Source organism: Triticum aestivum, chromosome 6B (assembly GCF_018294505.1).
Source record: "Triticum aestivum cultivar Chinese Spring chromosome 6B, IWGSC CS RefSeq v2.1, whole genome shotgun sequence".
Taxonomy (NCBI): domain Eukaryota; kingdom Viridiplantae; phylum Streptophyta; class Magnoliopsida; order Poales; family Poaceae; genus Triticum; species Triticum aestivum.
In genome coordinates, this window is record NC_057810.1 from 651,718,689 (window position 1) to 651,742,737 (window position 24,049).

The following is a 24,049-nucleotide window of genomic DNA, read 5'->3' on the forward strand; positions in this document are numbered from 1 at the left end:
ACTTGTATTAGCCAATGTGATGACTTGGTGTCTCCAATCCTGCAGTTTTTAATTGAAGTGTCAAAAATCAGATAATATGTGTGAAGAGAAACGTTACCACACTCATTCGAAATTTTGTGAGCAAGCTATTGTTTCTTTGTTCATTTGTTAGATTGTAGTTTCCTTCTTTTTTCCCCAAGAGTGCTCTTTCCATGTTCTCTGTTAGGACAGAGGATTCCTTTTACTTTCAATGGGTGCAGCTTCATTCTACTCCCTTCTTGCTCTGCAGTGGCAAAGCAGAAAATCATACATATAATGTTAGATGATGAATGTTTGCTTAGAAACAATGTGGCCAAAGGTAGGCACAAAAAAAAGAAGTGTCAGTTCTCCAGGCTCACGAGTAGACAAAATTTCAGAGGCCATGGTCGCTGGCTATCCGGGTTAGCAGTAACAAAAAATCGACCCAACAAGTTAGTGGAACTCACTCATACCAAAATGTCTAACAGCCTCGTCCCCTCTGAGCAGGCACTAGTAGAAAAAGGGTCTAATGTTCAGCACATTAGTACCGGTTTGCAGATGAATCGACACTAATGGTCACATTAGTGCCGGTTCAAACGCCTAGGCGGTCGTCGATCATTAGTACCGGTTCGTGGAGAACCTTTAGTACCGGTTCATGCCACGAACCGGTATTAAAGAGGCTGTGGCAGGCTGTTGTCAGGCTGGGGCCCCACCCAACACGCTTAGTACCGGTTCGTGCCACAAACCGGTGCTAAAGTTATTTAGTTGCAACGGTTGTTTAGTCCCACCTCGCTCGGCTAACAAGGTTTTTACCAACTTAAATATGTTACTTTTCAAATTATCACAACCAATTGGTCTTCAATGAACTCTATGTGTAGGATCTGTGGCTGCAATAGGAGTCTTCGCCGGTTCTTAAACCGGGGTAGATTCCTATTGACAATTTAGATTCTCACAACCAGATTATTGATGATCAATGTATTTTTTATGTATATTTTTACATGTTTACACGAACGAAAACTTACACAAAAAGATCATTGATGATCTAGAGTTTTCTGCGTTCAGTATGCACCATTCAAAGCCACGTCATAAACTTTCAATCCTTTCTAACATAATTTGCGATTTTTCATGCATTTAAACATTTGTTTTGAGCTAAATGACCCTGAAATTAAAAAGCACTACAAATGAACTCTGAAAAGGTTGGAACTTGGCATGGTATCATCATTTCACCCACATAGCATGTGCGAAAAAGTAGAGAGGGTTACGGCACAAACTAGATGCTCCTCGTGTACAAACTGGACAAACTCTTTCGAAGTATCAGGGTTTCGGACGAAAACTCATCTGTTACACCTGCACTTCATTTTTTTAAACTTATTACAACTCCAGACTTTTTTTTGCATTGGTATGCACCATTCAAAGCCACGTCATAAACTTTCAACCCTTTCTGACATCATTTGCTATTTTTCATGCATTTACAGATTTGTTTTGAGCTAAATGACCCTGAAATTGAAAAACACTACAAATGAACTCTAAAAAGGTTGAAACTTGTCATGGTATCATCATTTCACCCACATAGCATGTGCGAAAAAGTAGAGAGGGTTACGGTAAAAACTGGATGCACCTCGTGTACAAACTGGATAATCTCTTTCGAAGTATCAGGGTTTCGGACGAAAACTCATCTGTTACACCGGCACTTCATTTTTTAAACTTATAACAACTCCAGACTTTTTTTTGCGTTCAGTATGCACCATTCAAAGCCACGTCATAAACTTTCAACCCTTTCTGACATCATTTGCCATTTTTCAATCATTTCCAGATTTGTTTTGAGCTAAATAACCCTGAAATTGAAAAGCACTACGAATGAACTCGAAAAAGGTTCAAACTTGTCATGGTATCATCATTTCACCCACATAGCATGTGTGAAAAAGTAGAAAGGGTTACGGCAAAAACTGGATGCACCTCGTGTACAAACTGGACAATCTTTTTCGAAGTATCAGGGTTTTGGACGAAAACTCATCTGTTACACCTGCACTTCATTTTTTTAAACTTATTACAACTCCAAACTTTTTTTGCGTTCAGTATGCACCATTGAAAGCCACGTCATAAACTTTCATCCCTTTCTGACATCATTTGCTATTTATCATGCATTTAAAGATTTGTTTTGAGCTAAATGACCTTAAATTGAAAAGCACTACAAATGAACTCTGAAAAGGTTGGAACTTGTCATGGTATCATCATTTCACCCACATAGCATATGCGAAAAACTAGAGAGGGTTACGGCAAAAACTAGATGCACCTCGTGTACAAACTGGACAATCTCTTCGAAGTATGAGGGTTTCGGACGAAAATTCATCTGTTACACCAGCACTTCATTTTTTTAACTTACTACAACTCCAGATTTTTTTTTGCGTTCTGTATGCACCATTTAAAGCCACGTCATAAACTTTCAACCCTTTCTAACATCATTAGCAATTTTTCATGCATTTAAAGATTTGTTTTGAGCTAAACGACCTTGAAATTTAAAAGCACTACAAATGAACTCTTAAAAGGTTGGAACTTGGCATGGTATCATTATTTCACCCACATAGCATGTGCGAAAAAGTAGAGAGGGTTACGGCAAAAACTGGATGCACCTCATGTACAAACTGAACAATCTCTTTCGAAGTATCAAGGTTTCGGACGAAAACTCATCTGTTACACCGGCACTTCATTTTTTAAACTTATTACAACTCCAGACTTTTTTTGCGTTCAGTATGCACCATTCAAAGCCACGTCATAAACTTTCAACCATTTCTGACATCATTTGCCATTTTTCAAGCATTTACAGATTTGTTTTGAGCTAAATAACCCTGAAATTGAAAAGCACTACAAATGAACTCTAAAAAAGTTGAAACTTGTCATGGTATCATCATTTCACCCACATAGTATGTGCGAAAAAGTAGAGAGGGTTACGATAAAAACTGGATGCACCTCATGTACAAACTGGACAATCTATTTCGAATTATCAGGGTTTCGAATGAAAACTCATCTGTTACACCGGCACTTCATTTTTTAAAACTTATTACAACTCCATACTTTTTTTGCGTTTAGTATGCACCATTCAAAGCCACGTCATAAACTTTCAACCCTTTCTGACATCATTTGTTATTTATCATGCATTTATAGATTTGTTTTGAGCTAAATGACCTTAAATTGAAAAGCACTACAAATGTACTCTGAAAAGGTTGGAACTTGTCATGATATCATCATTTCACCCACATAGCATGTGCGAAAGACTAGAGAGGGTTACGGCAAAAACTAGATGCACCTCGTGTACAAACTGGACAGTCTCTTCTGAAGTATGAGGGTTTCGGACGAAAACTCGTCTGTTACACCGGCACTTCATTTTTTAATTTATTACAACTCTAGACTTTTTTTGCGTTCAGTATGCACCATTGAAAGCCACGTCATAAACTTTCAACCCTTTCTAACATCATTAGCAATTTTTCATGCATTTAAAGATTTGTTTTGAGCTAAACGACCCTGAAATTCAAAAGCACTACAAATGAACTCTTAAAAGGTTGAAACTTGGCATGGTATCATCATTTCACCCACATAGCATGTGAGAAAAAGTAGAGAGGGTTACGGCAAAAACTGGATGCACCCCGTGTACAAACTGGACAATCTCTTTCGAAATATGAGGGTTTCGGAGGAAAACTCATCTATTACACCGGCACTTCATTTTTTTAACTTACAACAACTCCAGATTTTTTTTTGCATTCAGTATGCACCATTTAAAGCCACGTCATAAACTTTCAACCCTTTCTAACATCATTAGCAATTTTTCATGCATTTAAAGATTTGTTTTGAGCTAAACGACCTTGAAATTTAAAGGCACTACAAATGAACTCTTAAAAGGTTGGAACTTGGCATGGTATCATTATTTCACCCACATAGCATGTGCGAAAAAGTAGAGAGGGTTACGGCAAAAACTGGATGCACCTCGTGTACAAACTGAACAATCTCTTTCGAAATATCAAGGTTTCGGACGAAAACTCATCTGTTACACCGGCACTTTATTTTTTTAAACTTATTACAACTCCAGACTTTTTTTGCGTTCAGTATGCACCATTCAAAGCCACGTCATAAACTTTCAACCCTTTCTGACAGCATTTGTATTTTTCATGCATTTACATATTTGTTTTGAGATAAATAACCCTGAAATTGAAAAGCAAATAGATAAATAAAAGAAAATAAATAAAACAACTCAGAGATAAATAAAACTCTAAATACAACATAAAACAACTCAGAAATAAGTAAAAGAAAATAAATAAAGCAGAAAAGAGAAAAACAACATCAACAAAAACTCTGCGCGCTGCCCGGTGGACCTGCCTGGCCTTGGGCCTGAAAGCATGCCCATAATGCCGAGCAGGCCCACAGGGCAGCACGGCAAAGTTAGGCCCGAAAGTCTGCTAAAGAGATAAGTTTGAGAGAGCTACCGCACTGGGGCTTATAAACCAGTGCGGACGCCTCTCAGCTAGCAAGGTGGGACTAAACTTGCCGCACCGGACCTAAGCCTTTAGTACCAGTTCGAACCACGAACCGGTACTAAAGGTTGTCGCTTCCCGCCGTTTGGCCTGGCCAACTTTGACCTTTAGTACCGGTTTGTGACTCGAATCGGTACTAAAAGTCTCTCCTATATATATATATATATATATATATATATATATATATATATATATATATATATATATATATATATATATATCACTTACCAAATTTTAGCTAGTTTTCATCCATCTGCTTCTTCTCGTCGTCGTCGCACCCGTCGCCGCCGCCCCCGTCACCCTATCACCGTCCCCGTCGCGCATGTCCCTGTCGCCCCTTCGCCCTGTCGCCGCCCCGTTGCGCGCGCCCATCGCCCCTCCCCCCCCCCCCCCGCCACGCCCGTCCGTCCCCGTCATCGCCCCGTCGCCGTACGTCCCCGCGCCGTCGATCGTCCCCGTCGTCGCCGTAACATCGTATACAACTCTTATTTTTATCTTTTTTATTTTTTTTATACTTTTAGTTTATATAAATGCATGTTAGATTAATGTCGATTGTTAGATGATTATATAGAAATGTTAGATATTAATGTCATAGATGAATTAGATAGAAAATAATGTAGATATATTAATGTCAAATGTTAGATGAATTTGCTAGATATATAAATTTAGGTATATATATATGAGATTTGATGATCTGATAATTAATTAAAAGTTTACTATAGAACTAGTTGATCTAATAATTAATTAAAAGATTTAAGAGTTTACTATATATGAGATTTTAGTAAGAAGCTTAGAACTAGTTTATTTTTAATAAGTGCTTAGTAGTTAAATTAATAGAGCTAGTTGAATTAATAGAACTAGCTAGTTGAATTAATAGAACTGCTAGTAAGTGTTTATATCAATTAATGTTTCAACTATATATGAACATAGAAAATGTCTGTTGACGAGAATGATTTCGTTATGTGCGAATACTGCGAAGACAAGCACGACACGTGCGACGGAAATTTCCTAGTTGATGGTAGACGCTTCAGCATCAAGCTGGATGAGACCTTCGAAGTGAATGCAGTAAGTCACAATGACTAGTCTTTTTCTTAATTAAGCATATGCTTTATTTGCTTCAACTTATAATTTTAATTTTTTACTATGCTACTAGCGTATCCCCTGTCATGCAAGAATTTTTGTATTGGATAAGATAGGTTTCAGTACTATGAAAACTATGGAGGTAAAGAGAGTTTACTTGAAGACCGAGCATGGTTATACTTTCCACGCAAAATTATACAATGCAGACACATACACCTACTTTGAATGCAAAACTTGGCAAGCACTATGCAAGGCTTATGCATTTGAGTCTGATATGGTTATCACCTTTGATATTCGTCCGGAAGATGATATTGAAGGTAATACCGATATCTGGGTCGATGTGCAGACGCCTCCAGTTTTACCATTATGTCAGTGTTCCTCAACCATATTTATGTCTTCGATATTGTTTATTTCAAAAATAGTTGACAACTAATTTCTATTGACAGCTTATATCCATTCAAGCAAACATGTCCGGCGCTTGGTAGACAGGACCTTCCACTGTCTCGGGGCTGAACTAAACTGCGAGGAGATAAGTCAATATGTTTCATGGCTGAGGATCTTGATGCTGTCAAGAGAAATTATTTTCCTAGACTTGCAAATCTTAGTAATCAAAACGTGCGACCAATAGTGTTTGTATTGAACTACGGTCACATGTATTTAGGAAAGATGGTAAGATTTTTACTATTTATCCTCAGTGCATCTTTTGCATATATTATTTAAAACTAAACTTCATTGCTAAGTATGTTATTATACGATGTTCTTCAATAGGGACTCCCGATGATAGTTGTGCCTCAGTGGATCTCGACTAACGGTCCCATTCAATTGTTAGCTTACGGCCAAGACATCCTACATTGCACACGAGTGCATTCAGGATTTCTAGAATCGAGGAATGCTTAATAGTGAAAGACTGGAGCAAAATTGTGAATGATCGCAGAGAAATACTAGGGGGCAACAATCAGAATCACAACCGAAGGTTAGGAGACATGTTCATCTGCATGCTCCAATATGATGAATCAGGAGAGCTACACATGTTCTATGCCATTTTACCTGAGAGAGAGCATCAGGAGTGATTAGCTAGTTCCTGTTATTAGTACTTGTCGTCTCATGTCCGTGTTTCGTCTTGAACTTAATTATTAGTGATTTGCTTTTGTGGTCTTAGTTATGAACGCTTATAATAATCTCAGGATCATGTTCAACTCGATGATATCTTTGCTTTTTGTATAAGTGAATGTTTTTTAAGCTACTATTGGTGGTGATTACATAATGATGATAAAAATAGTGGTAATGACTATTAATATATATATACATGATGGTGATTATATATATATATACACACACACATATATATATATACATATATATATATATATGATGATTATTAATTAGCTAGTGTTGTTGTTGGTGATGATATGAGATGCAAGAGTTTTTATATTAATATGATGATGATGATTAGTTATTATATAATTTATGGAAGGGAAAATAAATGGAAAACAATCTCTAATTTAAATGAAAAACACAAAATTAAAGGAAAAATGAATAATAAAACCAAAACCCCCCAAAACTTTTAGTACCGGTTCATGTTACTAACCGGTACTAAAGGGCTCCCCATCCCCGGCGCTGGCACGTGCCACGTGGTGGCCTTTTAGTGGCGGTTCGTACAGAACCAGTACTAAGGGGGGGGGGGGGGCTTTAGTTCCCACCCTTTAGTGTCGGTTACAGAACCGGTACTAAAGGGCCTTACGAACCGGTGATATAGCCCGGTTCTGCACTAATGAGCCAACAAAATCAATAGAAACCAAAAACATCTGGATGAAGGCTACGGGAAAGAGGAGGATACATGTGTGGTGTGCTCGGCGTAAGCTTCCTAATAGAGCATAAACATATAGGTGCACACTTTTGGTAAGGAAAGGCTCACCTGTATCGAGTCCACAGTGACAGATCTGAGCAGCGTGGTGTGCTAGCATAGTGAGGAGCACGCATCGGTCCTGCCGTCGGAGTGGAGAATGCCTTGATGGGGATCCCGCCCTTGCTCGTCAGCGTAGAGGGCTGCGGAGAATAGGAGCGCCACAGCCTGGTGGTGGCACGACGACCCTGAGACGGCGGAGGCAAGAAGCACGACTTCCTCTAGTGCTTGTCGTCGCCACGCTCGCCCGGGCGCCATCGACACTGATGGGGGTCGCCTAGGTCGGCGGAGGAGGGCAGCGGCGGAGTTGGTCTAGGAGGAGGCTATGTGGATGAGGGTTCGATTTGAGAAAGATTGGTTGGGGCGACGACTATAATTTTATTTTTTATTTTTGGAGTGGTCTGCGCGCTACCCGCGCATTTAGGCCCAATTATTTCTCGCGCCAGACAGGCTCTCCCAGCACATAGTGGGCCGTGTATTATAGTTGTCGCAGCAGACATAGTGTCCTTACAACGAAATTAGTTGCCGGCAGTGTGTGCGCCCTCGTTGCTACACTCCTCGCAGCAGACATGGTTGTCTCAAAAAATAAAACTTCTGCCGGTAGTTTTTCTGCCACTAAGTAATTCTACCGGCAGTAGTAAAATTCCTGGCAGATAGTTTGCCTTTGTTCTTTTATTTCTCCCGGCAGCTAACTGCCCCCAATTAAGTGTTGTGGTGCAGTGCGGACGTTGGCTGTGGGGCGGCCCAGTGGCTGGCGGGGCCTGCCCAGCCCAGATCTAGGCCCATTTGGGCCCATCTGGGTTGGGGCGGGCCGGTGGCTTGGTGCTTGGCGACGACGTTCCTTGGTGGTGGCGTGGTGGCGGCGGTCTCGGGCGGTGAGGACTTCATTGGCAGACGAGCTGGCAAAGGGGTTGCGGGAATGGGGATCGGGATTGCATTCGGGGGTTGCCGGCACTGGAGCAGACGAGCCGGCGAAGCTTAAGGAGAAAGACTTAAATAGACCCATAAATTTTCATCGCAAATGGTTCCTGCAAAAAAAAACTTGTGTGTGATGTTTTTGATATTTTTTATTAGCTGTGAAAGACGAATTTGGCGTAAAGTGGCAGCGGATGGTGTTTTAAATGTACACGAAAATTTGTAGTACTAATACAACAATCATTTGAAATTTTTGAAAATTCCAGGGGTCATTTGATCTTTTAAGACGCTTAAGTGATTTTCTAGCCATTTAACTCGGGGACGATTTTCACGGGACCTACGAAGGCATAGATGAGGCGGATTGCCACGGGCCGGCACACGAACGGCGGCTATGAATGGCCGCCGCATGGCGCGAGACCGTCGGGTTGGGCCGATGCAGGAGTCCTGATCGGAGCAAGGCGGAGATGGCCGGCGCAGGGCAACGCGCGGGCCAACTCACGGACGGTGGCTGGCCCAAACAGGCCGCCTCGGCGCGCATGGCCGTCGGGTTGGAGGAGAGGCTGGCTAGTCGTGTCAGGGTCGAAGTAGAGGCGCGAGGGGGTCGACGACGGCGGCGGGCGACGCAAATCGATCAAGTATAGATCGAAAAACTAAAAAAACGCCGATCAAGGTGACCGGCTGAAGAGAGAAAAAACCCGGTGCAAGGGCTCGTGAAAAAGACTCTGTAGGGCAGCCGGTTAACACGAGCGGCGAACGTACCCTAGGTACGGGCGACGCGGCCCCGGCGGCGGTCATGGAGGCCGAGCGCCCCGGGGGCAACGCGTGGGTGTGGAAGCGGCGGCAGCTAGGGTTTAGGATCGAGATAAGGCTGATACCATGTTAGAAGGGATAGAGAGAGATTGTTGCGGAATATGATGGATGTATTATTGAGTCTCGAGGGCAAGTATATATTGTCACGTCCACCGAAGACGGATAGGTTGCGGACTTAGAGGATGAGTAGGGCATGAGAGGCAGCAGGGCCTTGTGTCCCATGTGGGCCAGTCTGTATCCCGTCTTCTACTCTTCCTCGTCATGGAGACGGAAGATGCAGGAGGTGCTCACCGAGCGGAATAGAAAGAAAGTAGACGTTAGTCGGCCGCCGTCGTAAGATAGGTTTAGCGTCGGGTTTCTTTTTTCTGTTCTAAATGTTTGAAATGTAATGAAAATCCGGCATGTTTACATGAATCTCGTCTGGTTTATATGAATGTCCGCCGTGTTTGCATAAATTCGTCCGGTTAGTCGAAAAGTTGTTTGAAATGTATGTAGACAGCGTTGGATGGCCGGCTCCTGCATCCGTGGCCGCGGACTGCCCCCCTCCCCTCTGGGATGCGGGAGAAAAATTACGGGTCGGCGTTGAAGATGCCCTTATGTTACTCTCACTATGACCAGCCTAAAGATTGCTGTTGGCACCGGTTCATCTATCTGCGTTGATGCAATTCTTGGGTTCCGGACTAAAACTATCCAGTCAGATTGTAATCTATTTGTCAAGTTAATAAAGCAATTGGTTATAAAGATAGAAAAAGGATTCTCGTCCCTTCAATGATATGATACGGCTCCTCAACGGAGATACTTGCCGTATCGTATCGTCATAAAAGTTCGACGGAGTTTTTTTCCCCAAAACCCTAAAAGCTCTGGCGGTGCCCAAGGCGATTAGGGTTTCGGAGTGAAACCAAGATTACGCCCGGGGATTCGTCGCCGGTGCGAAGCGAGACGAGAGCGAAGGAGGGCGTGCAGATGGCGGGCCATGGCGCCGCAGGGGGCGCTCCTGAGGCGGGCGATTGCACGAGAAGGAAACTGGAGGAGGCCCTGGGAAAGCTCGACATATCCGAAGAAGAGGCGACTCCTCTGGTTCTTAACGATCGGATCGAGGGAGGACCGGCGAAGTGGCTGTTGGCAGGGAAGGTACTGCACCGGAACCAGTTTCATATCCAGACTATCACCAACGCTCTTCGGCCGGCGTGGGGGAACCCGCGTGGTTTGCAATTCCGATCTGCTGGAATCAACGTGTTTGTGGTTGAGTTTGAAAATCAGCGAGATAGGGACCGTGTTTGGGGAGGATTGCCATGGCATATCAACAAGAATGTTGTGGTGTTACCTGAGTTCGATGAGTGTATGAGGCCGGATGAAGTTAAGTTTGATCGGCTGCAAGTTTGGGCTAGGGTCATAAACTTACCCTACAATTTGAGGGATGAGGCATGGTGGAATCCAATAGCCAAGCAGATGGATAAGGATGCACAACTGGTAAAGTTTGATCACAATGGCGGATATCTGCGGGCACGAGTTTCCATTGAGGTAGCAAAACCGATCAGGAGGTGGATCCTGATAGACTCTGCCAGGAGAAAGAAGGTGGACATGGACGACATCCAGTATGAACAGCTACCGTACTTTTGTTTCTCCTGCGGCAGATTGGGGCATTCAGATTTATACTGTCCTACCCCGGGTTCACGTGATGAGAACGGGAACTTGCCTTTTGGCCCTTCGCTGCGTGCGCTGGATGAATCTAGGAAGCAGGGATCCAATGATAACTCCTCTAAGGATTCGAGAGCCGGTGCTCAAAGCAAGGCTACCACCAAGAATTCAAGCACCAACAAGGATTTGGGAGAGGAAGTGGAGTCTCCGCAGAAGAACAAGCAACAGTCAAAACGCAAAGAGGCTCCTATGCAGGTTTATAGGCCAGTGGCTAAAACTTTACTTCTTACTGATGGAGGAATAGCGGCTGATGGGGCAGGCACAAGCTTGAGCAAAGATGATCCAACCTCAGGTAGCAATAATACAGAGAACGAGGGACTGTTCCGTGAACCGAAGAAAAAGAAACCCACTCCAGAAAACTCGGCAGAGACCGCGTCGCGGTCCTGCCAGGAGCAATGAGTTGTTTGAGCTGGAACTGCCGGGGGCTTGGGAACCCCGAGGCAGTTCGTGAACTTCGCAGCATTGTGAAGTTGGAAGGACCCACTCTTCTCTTTGTAATGGAAACGAAAATCAATGCAAAAAGAGTCGAGGTTTTGAAGCATTCACTAGGTTTCAGTGGGTGTTTTGCTGTAGACAGTGCCGGCCTTAGCGGCGGTATTGGTCTTTTTTGGTCTCGAGATGTATCTGTCGAGTTAAAAAACTATAGCCAGAGTCACATTGATGTGGTTGTCAAGAGTAATATTCAGGATTTGACTTGGCGTTTTACCGGTTTTTACGGAGCTCCGCGAGCAGAAGATAGACATCATTCCTGGCGGTTCTTGCGTACACTTTATACGTTACCACATGCTGCATGGTTGAGCATGGGATATTACAATGAAACACTATACCCTTCGGAGCACTTTAGTAGATCAGCGCGATTTGAAAATCAGATGCGTGCTTCCGGGAGGTGATAGATGAGATCTCTTTCCAAGACTTGGGCTGGTGCGGTACGACCTATAATTGGGATAATCATCAAGTTGGAGGAGCAAACGTCAAGGCTCGACTCGATCGCGCTTTTGCAAATGAAGCTTTCAGGCAGCTATTTCAGCATATACGTGTCAGGCATATTCCCTCGGTAGAGGCTGACCACTGTTTCGTGATTGCGGAGATTAGGGAGAGCCTGCCAACGTCAACACCGAAATGGAAACAATTTAGGTACGAGAATGTGTGGCAGACTCATGCAGATTATGACCGGTTGGTAAGCGATATCTGGCGAGGCATACAACGCCAAGCTTAGAAAAAGCGGTAGGCGTAAGCAAGGCGGTTGGCCTTCACCTAGTGCCTAGGCGGTGCCTAAGCGCCCTAGGCGCGTCCTAGGCGGTAATATAGTTTTACTCGTGGTGTATTTGTGATTATTATATGGGTGTTGATATTAGTTTCGGGCATATAAATAAGTTAATTACTATCTACTATCATTGGAATATAACCCGTTTGGCATATCAGTCCAGTATGTGGCATGATTTCTTGCTTGGGTAGGAAATTCCTTGCTTTCCCTGCTTAGACGTCCATTTATGCCCTAGGCGAGGCGTTTGGCCATTGCCTAGCGCCTAGGCGTGCCTAAGCGCCTCCTAGGCACTGCCTTTTCCAACAGAGTACAACGCACACCAGGGCTCCAAGGCGTAGCTTCCGCGTTGAGTACCTTGCAGGCAACGCTGGAACCCTAGGGCTCCAAGGAGTTTGGCAGCCTGACACGTTCTGTCAGGCAGTTGCAGAAGCGACTGGATCGCCTTCGTTGCCGGTCCATTGGTACAGGTCCGACGGAGGAGAAGAAAACTGTTGTCAAGAATTTAAAGGAGGCCTTGCATCAGGAAGAAATCTGGCTTCGACAACGTTCCCGTGTCCCATGGCTTAGGGATGGTGACCGAAACACTTCCTACTTTCAAGCTCAAGCAGCCCAACGCAAACGCATGAACAGGATTTCGGGCTTGAAACGTGCCGATGGTTCTACCTGTGCTACTGAAAGTGAGGACAAGGAAGAGGTACAAAACTTCTATCAGAATTTGTATCGCTCCCAAGGTTGGGGAGACTCCAACTTGCTACTATCGCATGTACCGGAGAGAATCACACCAGCCATGAATGATGATTTGACCAAACCCTACACGGGAGAGGAGGTCAAAGTCGCGCTGTTTCAGATGGCGCCCTCCAAAGCCCCTGGTGTGGATGGTTTTACTGCAGGGTTCTACCAGCGTCACTGGGATTTGTTAGGGAACGAGGTAACCTTGGCAGTTTTGGATTTTCTTAATGGAGGTGAATTACCAACAGGACTGAATGACACATCTATAACACTGATACCTAAGGTACGTCACCCCCAATCGATCACACAATATCGTCTCATTGCTTTGTGCCCGGTGCTTTACAAGATTGCAGCCAAGGCTATAACAAACCGGCTAAGAAGCTTGATGGATTTGATAATTAGTGAGGAGCAAAGTGCTTTCGTTCCTGGACGTCTCATTACAGACAATGTACTTGTGGCTTATGAAAGTATCCATATGATGAAAAGGAGAAAGAAGGGAAAGAACTTCTCTTGCGCAGTTAAGCTTCATATGGTGAAAGCTTACGACCGTGTCGAGTGGCATTATCTCGAGGCAATATTGTCACGTTTGGGTTTCAATATGGGCTTTGTCAGACTAATAATGAAGTGTGTTTCCTCTGTCCGGTTTTCTGTACGAGTCAATGGGGAACTACTTCCTTATTTTACACCTACCAGAGGTTTTCGGCAAGGAGATCCACCATATCTTTTTCTATTGTGTGTCGAAGGCTTCTCATCATTGTTGAAACATTACAATGGGGGAACCATTGATAGGGGACTACGGGTGAGCTATAGATCACCATGGGTAACCCATTTGCTTTTTGCAGATGATAGTCTCATCTTCATCAATGCAAGTAACCCAAGTGCTCTCCGGTTATGAGGATTTATGAGCAGGCCTCGGGCCAGTGTATCAATAAGGAGAAAAGTGCTATATATTTCAGTTCAAATACTCCCACAGATTTGAGGCAACTTATGAAGACAACCTTGAACATCCATGTTGAGGCGTTTAATGAGAGGTATTTGGGTCTCCCAACTGCTGTGGGCCGGATTTCGAGTGGGACATTTGATCACATCAGTAAGAGAGCCAGGGCTAGAATGCAGGGATGGTCGGAAAAATTACTCGCTTGTGCAGGCCGTGAGACCTTGTTGAAATCAGTGGTTCAAGCAATTCCGACTTATCCAATAAGTACTTTTCTGTTAACCAAAAAAGTTTGTAAGAGTTTGATGGCTCCTATGGCCAAGTATTTCTGGAGTAGTTCTCTTGACAAAAGATCAATGCATTGGGTGTCTTGGAAGGAGCTTGCAACGCCCAAGTGCAAAGGCGGTATGGGTTTCAGAGACCCACACATGTTCAATCTTGCCATGTTGGGGAAGCACGGATGGCATTTTCTAACGAACCCTGAATCCCTTTGTGCAAGAGTTTTGAAGAGACGGTACTTTCCTGATACGGATTTCATGCATGCTGCCTTACCCAAGTCGGCTTCGTCCACTTGGAAAGCTATTATAGCAGGAAGAGAAGCCCTTCGGACCGGCTTGATCTCCCGTGTTGGAGATGGCGCTACTATTGATGTATGGAATGATAAATGCATTCCAGGTATTATCTCTATGTCACCTATCTCAAGACCACCGAACACTGCTATCCAAAGGGTGGAAGAACTCATTGATACATCCAACTGGACATGGAAGCATGAGGTGGTCCGGGAGAATTTCATTGCCCCGGATGTTGAGGCCATTCTTAATATTCCTATTAGGCAAGGGGGAGGGGATGACTACCTTGCTTGGGCATTCGAACGATCAGGCAACTACACTGTGAAGTCGGCATACCGTGCTCTTGTGAATCAGAACGGGCGTTTGGCTCTAGACGAAGGGACGGCTACCGGTACCTCCAATGATGAACAACAGATGTGGAAAGCCTTGTGGAAATTGAATGTTATCCCAAAATTGAGAGTCTTTTGGTGGAGAGTTCTTCGTGGGATTCTTCCAGATGAAGCTACTCTCAACTATAGACACATTGCAGAAATTCGACGATGCAAAGTTTGTCTTGCTATGGATGAGGATCTAAAGCATGCGTTAATACATTGCTCGCATGCTAAGTGCTTTTGGGAGGAGGCGTGTGCATGGTTCGGGCTCCGGCTTCCATGGCTACACCCGGACTCGTGGGCTCGCGACATTTTATGTGACTCGCGCTTTACGGATGATGACCGTGCAAAGATCACCACTATTATGTGGTCTATCTGGCATTCCAGGAATCGTATCAAGCACGGTGAAGAAGGTCGGGACCCTACAGCGACGATACGAGCTACAAAAGAGGCTATTGCACTTCTTCACTTGCCGCGCAAGGATACGCTGGTCTTGCCTGGCTATGGGTGGCGGCCTCCTGATGATGGGTTTGTGAAAATCACAACCGATGAAGCTCTAAACTTAACGGATGGCAGGGGAGGCGCGGGAGGCATTGCTCGATCTCCTACGGCCCTCCTGGGTGCCTGGTGCAAGCCGTATGTGGGGATTTCGGATCCCTTGATCATGGAGGGACTTTCCTTGCGAGATGGTGTCCGGTTCGCAGCTCTTCGTGGATTCTCGCAGGTGATAATGGAAGTCGATTGCTTGGAGTTGGTGACACTCTGGATCACTCGCCACAATTCTCGTTCAATTGTTGCTCCTTTACTTTTAGAGATTGTAGAGCTTAGTACTCAATTTTTCTCTTTTGATATTCAACATGTAAACAAGTCAGCCAATTTACCGGCTCACTTGTGTGCCAAACATGCTTGCACACTTAATGTGACCGATAGTTGGCTTGACGAGACTCCTAGCTTCTTGGTGTCCAGCCTCCTGGCTGATTGTCCCAAGAATGCGTTTACTCAATAAATCTCTCTGAATTTCCCCGCAAAAAAAAAAGAGTAGCACAGTCGACAGAGCTGGCAAGTGTAAACAATTTAACCACTAACTCTTGATCAGTTGACAAATGGAGAGGCGTCGTGCGTTCGTAAAGGGGGCGACGACTTTGTTGCCCCACGATCGAGCTACCTCCTTCACTTGGCCAAAGATATAGCCCACGAGCTACCTCATGCGCAGACCAACAAATCTCGGATCTCACAAATGAGATGGCCCAGGAGCTAGCCCATGAGCTAGTTGCTGCGGTGGCCGGTGCAGCCGCGGCGCCTACTTATACGTGTTCCCCGTCCCAATCGTTACCACACCGACATCGATCTCCTGCAGAGCAGCGGCAATGGAGCTCACACCGCTCGCTGCCCTCTGCGTCCTGCTCGCCACCGTCGTCGCCGCGGAGGTCGACACGATGGAGGCCCAGTCCTCTTACATCGTGCACGTCGCGTCGGAACACGCGCCAGTGCTGCCGTTCCGTGGCCTGCTGGACACGCAGGCGTACGCCTCCTTCTTGGGCGACCTACTCCCCGTCGACATGTTCAGCCCGGCGCCGACGGTGCTCTACTCCTACTCCAGCGCCGCCACGGGCTTCGCTGCGCACCTCACGGAGCGCCAGGCCGCGTACCTCGCGTCCGCGCTCTCCGTGCTCGCGTCGTGCCCGATGTGATGCTGGAGCTGCACACCACCCTGACGCCATCCTTCCTGTTAGACTCATAGACTTGTACGTATTGTAATCTTAGTACATGTTGTATTTGTACCCGATGAGGTACCCCCTTGTTATATATATGTTACAGAGGCCGACCCCTAGAGGTGTCGAAGCCCATAACCCCAAAACCCTTTGTCTATCATGGTAACAGATGCGATCTAACGATCCTGACCTAGCCATGTCGTCTTCCGCTGCTTCTTCTGAGGCCGCCGCCGCCGCCGCTCTCTCCGGCGCGGCCACCCTCGCTGCCCTCTCCGACACGGCGACTCTCTCCGCCACCACCAACTTGCTCGCCGAATCCTATTCGGCCCCTGCGGCGCTCACCGATCCGATCGGGACGGGATCTTCCGTCTTCGCGCCGCCGTTCCTGTCTACCCTTCTCCCAGGAGGAAGATCGACGGGACCCCTGTTTTCCGGGGCGCCGTCCGCGGCTCTCCCCGGCTCGCCGGCCTTGCGCCCCAACTACGCCGCGCTCGCCCCCTACGCGCCACCGCCGCCGTACGCCTACGACCCGGCTGCCTACGGGGCCTACTATGGCGCTCCCTATGGTGCGATCTACGGCGCTCCCTACGGCGCTCCCTACGCTGGCCATGGCGCTGGCTACGGTGCTCCTCCTGCTGCTGGATACGGCCCTGCCTACGCGGGGATCCCGCGGCCTGTGCTTCCCGGTGCGCCACCACAGGCGCCCCCGGTTGCGCCTCAGTCCTCGCCTGCGGGGGATATCGTCCCCTCCGGCGCGGTCCCTGTGCTGCCGCCCTATGACTTCGCCCTCGACGTCATCTCGACTCCACCGTTCTACTTCAGCAACCTTCTCCCGGTGAAACTGAAGATGGACAACTATCTGTTTTGGCGCGCACAGATTCTTCCCCTCCTTCGTAGTCACTACTTGGAGGGTTTTGTCGATGGTACTTTGCCATGTCCCCCGCCGGATCATCACATGTACCGGCCATGGATTGCTCAAGATCAAGCGATCCTCTCGGCGATTCAGTCCTCTCTCACCGAGGGCGTCGCCGGCTTGGTGTTATTTGCTACCACGTCTCATGAAGTATGGGATGCGTTGGAGTCCAGTTTCTCCGCACAATCCTCGTCGCAGCACATGTCTCTTCGTGCACAACTCAATGAGACTCGCAAGGATCATCACTCTGTCACCGTCTTCTTCAACAAGATCAAACGCCTCGCCGACCAGCTAGCCTCCATCGGCGAGCCACTTCGTGACACAGAGTTCACCACATATGTTCTCCAAGGTCTCGATGCCGAGTATGACTCTCTTGTGGAGGTGATCCAGGAACGCAAGGTTCCCATCAAGCCGCAAGAACTCTTCCAGCGCCTCCTCTCAACAGAACAACGCCTTGCCAGTCGTCATCCAGATGAGCCCCCCTCGGCTAACGCTGTTGTTCGTGGTGGGAAGGGGCGTTCTGGTGCTCGCCCTGCTGCTCCTTCGCCTGTTTCAACTCCTCCTACGGGAGGCAAGGGTGGTGCTCCTACGGCTGCTTCCTCCCAATCGCGTCCTACTATTGTCGTCGAGAACGGGCGCCCATGTGCTTGCTGTGCTGCTTGTGGAGCTGTTGCCCATTGTCAGCTATGTGGAATTCCTCCCCATGTTGCATCTCGCTGTCACCGCCATTTTCAGCCTGAGTTTCTCGATCTTGGCAACAACGGCAAGGGCAATGAGTGACAAGTCAAAATGACGCAGCATCAAGGAAAGACTCAATCGTATAATGTTGATCCCACTTGGTACATGGACACTGGCGCCACAGAGCACGTGACGAATGAATTGGACAAGCTTGCTATTCGGGAGGCCTACCATGGTCCTGACAAGGTTCACACAGCAAATGGGGCAGGTATGCACATCTCTCATATTGGTCAGGCATCTCTCCTCACACATACATCTCGACAGTTGCGTCTTAAAAATGTTCTTCGAGTTCCTACTGTTGCCCGAAACTTACTCTCCGTACCTAAACTTACTTATGACAATAATGTGTTTTGTGAGTTTCACCCGTTTCATCTTTTTATCAAGGACCGGGCCACACAGGACGTACTTCTTAGAGGGCGCCTTCATCATGGACTATATGCTCTTGATGTGCCGCGATCTGTCTCCCCATTTGTCCCTCAAGTCTTCAGTGCTGTTCGAGTATCTCCCGCACAATAGCACTCTCGTCTTGGTCATCCAGCTACACCCATTGTTCGACATATTCTTCACCGCCATGAGTTACCGTCAGTTTCTAGTAATAAAGATGTCTCAGTTTGTGATGCTTGTCAGCAGGGAAAAAGTCATCAGCTACCTTTTTTTGTTTCTAGTCATGTAGTGAAAACTCCTCTTGAGATTGTGTTTTCAGATGTTTGGGGTCCTGCTCAGATGTCTGTTAGTGGTCATGAGTACTATGTTAGTTTTATTGATGCTTATAGTCGCTTTACCTGGATTTATCTTCTTAAACATAAGTCTGATGTGTTCGATATTTTTCTTAAGTTCCAAACACACGTTGAGCGTCTCCTACAACACAAAATTCTTCATGTACAATCAGATTGGGGGGGTGAGTACCGCAATTTGAATTCCTTCTTTGAGAAACTTGGGATCTCGCATCGTGTGTCTTGTCCTCATACACATCAGCAGAATGGTTCAGCTGAACGTAAGCATCGTCATCTTGTTGAGACCGGCTTAACCTTATTAGCTCATGCCTTTGTTCCTTTTCGTTTTTGGAGTGATGCTTTCACTACTGCCTGTTTTCTCATCAACAGACTTCCGTCGCGACTTCTTGGCATGAAAACTCCACTAGAACTCTTGCTTAATGAGACTCCTGACTACACTTTTCTCAAAGTTTTCGGTTGTGCGTGTTGGCCGCATCTCCGTCCTTACAATAATCGAAAGCTTGAGTTTCGCTCTAAAAAATGTGTCTTTCTTGGTATAGTCCGTTGCACAAAGGTTAAAAATGCCTTCACATTCCAACAAATCGTGTATATATTTCGCGTGATGTTGTTTTTGATGAGCATGTTTTTCCTTTCTCTAATCTTCCAACTCCTGTGATCACACCAACTGAACATGTGCATTCATCTCCTTTATTGCCTGATCAATTTGTAGATGCTGCACACTCGCCTCTTTTGTTGTCTAACCATGGTGCAGGAACTGGTAGAGGTGCTCGGCTTGTTCTCCTTGAGGATTCATCCCCTGCTCCGACGGCTTCTTCATCGGATCACGTCGATCCGGCCACTATGCCCTCTTGCATGGCGCATGCAGGGTCTCCTGCACCCGCGCCCGCCAGCCACCCGGATCCGGCTTCGGTCGCAGTGGAGCCGCGCTCCCCGGATCGCGTTGATCCTGCGCCCGCTTCCCCCTGCATGGGTCATGCAGGGTCGGGTTTCATCACACCCGCTCCGCGCCCGGCCCTGGCTCGGCTGGAGCTCCCCTCGTCGCCGGTTTTCGCCTCGCCTGCCACCGGGTCGGCTTCGCCTGCATCGCCCGCGCCTACGGACGCGCCTGGCTCCTCCTGTTCGGCGACGCCCGCACCTACTGCCTCGCCTCCTGGCGGTTCGTCAGTGTCGCGGGCACCATCTCCTGTAATACCTTCTTCTCAGGAGACGCAGGCTACTTCATCGACGGTTCCTGAGATCTCCGTCGCGCCAACTGCTCAGGTTGCTCCGCGACCACACACTCGCAGCAAGAGTGGTATATTCAAACCGCTTCAACGCACCGATGGCACGGTTGCCTGGCTCGCGGCCTGTATAGCTCACTCTGCAACTGATCCTTCTGCTGAACCCCGTCATTATCAAGCAGCTCTGGTATTCCTCACTGGCGATCTGCAATGGAACAAGAGTATCAAGCATTGCTCAAAAATGGTACGTGGCGTCTTGTTCCTCCGCACAGTGGTGTCAATATAATTGATTCTAAATGGGTATTCAAAGTTAAGCGACATGCTGATGGCTCTATTGAACGGTATAAGGCTCGGCTTGTTGCTCGTGGGTTCAAACAACGTCAAGGTCTTGATTATGATGATACCTTCAGTCCTGTGATCAAGCCAACGACTATTCGCATGCTCTTGTCTCTTGCAGTTACTCGTGGGTGGTCTCTTCGATAGCTCGATGTTCAGAATGCCTTTTTGCATGGTGTTCTTGATGAAGAGGTCTATATGCGTCAGCCACCTGGGTTTGTTGATCCTACTCGTCCACAGCATTTGTGTCGTTTGGTCAAGGCTCTCTATGGTCTCAAACAGGCGCCACGTGCTTGGCATGCACGTCTTGCTTCTGCTCTCCGTGCACATGGTTTTGTTCCATCGACAGCTGATACTTCCTTGTTCATGCTACAGCGCCCTACGGTCACTATGTACCTGTTGGTGTATGTTGATGACATCATCTTGATCAGTTCGTCGGTTCTTGCTGCCGATCGGCTTGTTTCTGCTTTGAGTGATGATTTTGCCATTACAGATCTTGGTCGGCTCCATTATTTTCTTGGCTTAGAGGTTTCTCATTTGGATGCCGGTCTGACTCTTACTCAGCATAAGTACTCTCTGGATTTGCTTCGTCGTGCTGGTATGCTTCAGTGTAAGCCTGCTTCCACTCCCATGACAGCTTCTGATAGACTCTCTGCACTTGATGGTACTCTTCTTCCTTCAGATGAGGCTACAACGTATCGCAACATTGTTGGTGGCTTACAGTATTTGACGATTACTCGTCCTGATATCTCTTATGCGGTGAACAGTGTCTGCCAGTTTCTTCATGCTCCTCGGGACACTCACTGGACTGCTGTGAAACGTATTCTGCGCTATGTTCGGTTGACTGCTGTTTTGGGTCTACACCTTCGGCCTGCCCCTTCCGGTAGTCTTTCCGCGTTCTCTGATGCAGATTGGGCTGGTAGCCCTGATGACAGGCGATCCACGGGGGGATATGCAGTGTTCTATGGTCCTAACTTGATCGCTTGGAGTGCTCGTAAACAAGCTACAGTGTCTCGTAGTAGTACTGAAGCTGAATACAAAGCAGTTGCCAATGCCACTGCTGAACTTATCTGGGTTCAGGCCTTGCTTCGAGAGTTGAGAGTCCATCAGCGTCATCCACCTGTTCTTTGGTGTGACAACATCGGTGCTACGTACCTTTCTTCAAATCCGGTATTTCATGCTCGAACGAAACACATTGAAGTTGACTATCACTTTGTCAGAGAACGAGTTTCACAGAAGTTGCTTCAGATCAAGTTCATTCCATCAAAGGACCAGCTTGCCGACATCTTCACGAAGCCATTGCCATTACCTCAGTTTGAGGGTTGTCGTCGCAATCTTAATCTTCTGAATTCTTCAGACCATGGTTAAGATTGAGGGAGGGTGTTAGACTCATAGACTTGTACGTATTGTAATCTTAGTACATGTTGTATTTGTACCCGATGAGGTACCCCCTTGTTATATATATGTTACAGAGGCCGACCCCTAGAGGTGTTGAAGCCCATAATCCCAAAACCCTTTGTCTATCACTTCCTCGGCCTCTCGCCGTCCTCCGGGCTGCTCTCCGCGTCCAACGGCGCCACCGACGTCGTCATCGGGGTCATCGACAGTGGCGTGTATCTTGAAGGCCGCGCGTCCTTCGCCGCCGACCCGTCGCTGCCGCCGCCGCCCAGCAAGTTCCGCGGTTCGTGCGTCTCGGGTCCGTCGTTCGACGCCACCGCGCTCTGCAACAACAAGCTTGTCGGCGCCAAGGTATTCGGGCAGAGCGGCGGCGAGAACTCGCCAATCGACAACGGCGGCCACGGCACTCATACCGCCTCCACGGCGGGCGGCTCTGCTGTTGCGGACGCCGCCTTCTTCGACTATGCGAGGGGAACTGCTATGGGCGTGGCCCCCGGCGCGCGCATTGCCGTCTACAAAGCCTGCACGGTGGAACGGTGCGCGAGCTCTGACATCCTCGCCGCACTTGATGAGGCCATCAATGACCGGGTTGATGTTATCTCTGTCTCGCTGGGCCACAACGGCAAGGCCCCAAACTTTTATGACGACACGATCGCCGTGGGTGCGTTCCGCGCCGTTAGCGCGGGCATCGTCGTCTCCGCTTCCGCGGGGAACTCCGGCCCTGGAGAGTCCACCGCCACGAATATTGCGCCGTGGTTGTTGACGGTCGGTGCGTCGACCATCAACCGCAAATTCTCAGCCGACGTCGTTCTTGGCAACGGCGACACCTTCACGGGCACTTCCCTCTACGCGGGCGAGCCGCTCGGCGCAACCAAGATACCACTGGTCTACGGAGGGGACGTGGGCTCCAAAGTGTGCGAAGAGGGGAAGCTGGACTCCACCAAGGTCGCCGGGAAGATTGTTTTCTGCGAATCGGGCGTAAATCATGACGAGGCGAAAGGACAAGCCGTGAAGCTAGCCGGTGGCGCCGGAGCAATCACCACTATCCCCAAAGAATACGGCGAGGATGTCATCGCCACCCCCCATGTCCACCCCGCCACGTGTGTCCCATTTGAAGCCGGCGAGAAGATCAAGAAGTACATAACCGAGCAAACATTCCCTAGCGCAACGATCGTGTTCCGCGGCACCGTGGTCGGCTCGGCACCTCCTGCCCCTAGAATGGCGTCCTTCTCAAGCCGTGGACCAAACTCCCGCGCGCCGGAGATCTTGAAACCGGACGTGACGGCGCCTGGCGTGGACATACTGGCCGCTTGGACAGGCGCCGCCTCGCCGTCGCAGCTCGACAGCGACACAAGGCGGGTGAAGTACAACATCATCTCCGGAACGTCCATGTCATGCCCGCACGTGAGCGGCATCGCCGCAATGCTCCGGCAGGCGAGCCCAGAGTGGAGCCCCGCAGCGATCAAGTCTGCGCTAATGACCACCGCGTACAACGTGGACAGCGCCGGCGACATCATCGGTGACATGTCCACCGAGACCGCGTCCACACCGTTCGCGCGCGGGGCCGGACACGTCGACCCCAACCGTGCCATGGACCCGGGGCTGGTGTACGACGCTGGCAGGGAGGACTACATTACCTTTCTGTGCGCGCTGGGATACACCGCTGAGCAGGTCGCCGTGTTCGCCCCGTCTACCAACTGTTTGACGCGCGTGGGATCCTCCGTAGGCGACCACAACTATCCGGCCTTCTCAGTTGTGTTCACCTCGACCAGAATTGTAGTCACGCAGCGCCGCGTCGTGCGCAACGTCGGCAGCGACGCCACGGCTACGTACACGGCCAAGGTCACCGCCCCGGACGGCGTGCTCGTCGCGGTGATCCCTGGGACGCTGCAGTTCAGCGTGGCACAGCAAACACTGGGGTATGAGGTCGTCTTCACGCGGAACATCATCGGGGGAGTTACGGAGAAGCACACGTTCGGGTCCATCGAGTGGAGCGATGGCCAGCATTCGGTGACGAGCCCCATCGCCATCACAAGTATATGATCGATCGGTGTGGCTTGGGTACAACCGTACAAGTATATTGCCAAGGTCTGTACCTTTTGTTGTAAGTTTCAATTCTTTTTTAGGTAATATCACAGATGGTGCTTAAACTTGCCATCAATGTTCACTTTAGTGCCCGAAGTTGAAAAATACACCGAACTAATT

At 47.9% G+C, this 24,049-nt stretch overlaps 1 pseudogene; it reads left to right on the forward strand.

Annotated features, from left to right (window-relative positions):
- The first annotated feature begins 16,160 nt into the window (after positions 1 to 16,160).
- LOC123139511 (subtilisin-like protease SBT1.4) lies at positions 16,161 to 23,887 on the forward strand (annotated as a pseudogene).
- Positions 23,888 to 24,049: the final 162 nt, after the last annotated feature.